This window comes from Nannospalax galili, unplaced genomic scaffold, assembly GCF_000622305.1.
Source record: "Nannospalax galili isolate Female #2095 unplaced genomic scaffold, S.galili_v1.0 scaffold3894, whole genome shotgun sequence".
Classification (NCBI taxonomy): domain Eukaryota; kingdom Metazoa; phylum Chordata; class Mammalia; order Rodentia; family Spalacidae; genus Nannospalax; species Nannospalax galili.
The window spans coordinates 29,233-30,136 of NW_008335241.1; positions in this window are offsets into that span (position 1 = coordinate 29,233).

A 904-nucleotide genomic window follows, 5' to 3' on the forward strand; every position below is an offset into this window, starting at 1 on the left:
TGTAGCCCTCTAGAAAGAAAGTACACTGTTTTTCTTTTTGGAAAGATATAACTAGTTCCAACCAGAGAGTTTCCATTCTGTGCCATATAAATGTTCACTATGGTATTCTTCTAACAAAATGTTTATTATGCCTCTTTGTATAGTTAAAGTCTATAGTCAATGTGTAAGATCAGTGTCCAACTGTGCTGTTTGACTGTGGAGGGGGTAGGGTGGACCCAAGGTCTTGTTTATGGAAAACTGCTCACCTCAATGTGGGGACTCAGGAATACAAGGAAGGTAGAGTGGGGCTGCACATTCTCCTGCAATGGCACATCCTCAGTGTCCAAATTACTTCCTGCATGGCCTTACCTCTTAAAATGTATCTCCAAATGTAGTGATCCTGGGGACAAGATTTTGACACATGGACCTCCTCAGGAGATTTACCAACTAACTAGAGCATTTTTCACATCTGTTACTGGAAGAAAAATTCAAGTAAAAGATCATAGGGCAGCCTAATTGAACTACAAATGGTTTAGTAAACCAGCCCGAGCTCCAGCAGACAGCAAGCCTAAGGCACATCAATACATGGAGGGATTGCTGTTGCACTGCCTGACATGTTCTATCCACCTGTCCCCTTCCTTCACAAACTATCAGAGAAGCTCTACTTAAACAGTTAGATACCACTTAAAAGATGGATTTTGCAAATTTTGAATATTTAGCTTTATAAATCCGAATAATGGAACTTATATGTTCACTCCAAATATTCAGGGAGAAAAGTTAGTTCTTTTACTCTTTGCTATGACAAAATATTTGGCAAAGGTGCCGTAAGAATTAAAGAGTTTTAGGGGCTGGAGAGATGGCTCAGCAGTTGGTAGCACTGGCTGCTCTTGCAGAAGACCCAGGCTTGATTCCCAGCACCCACATG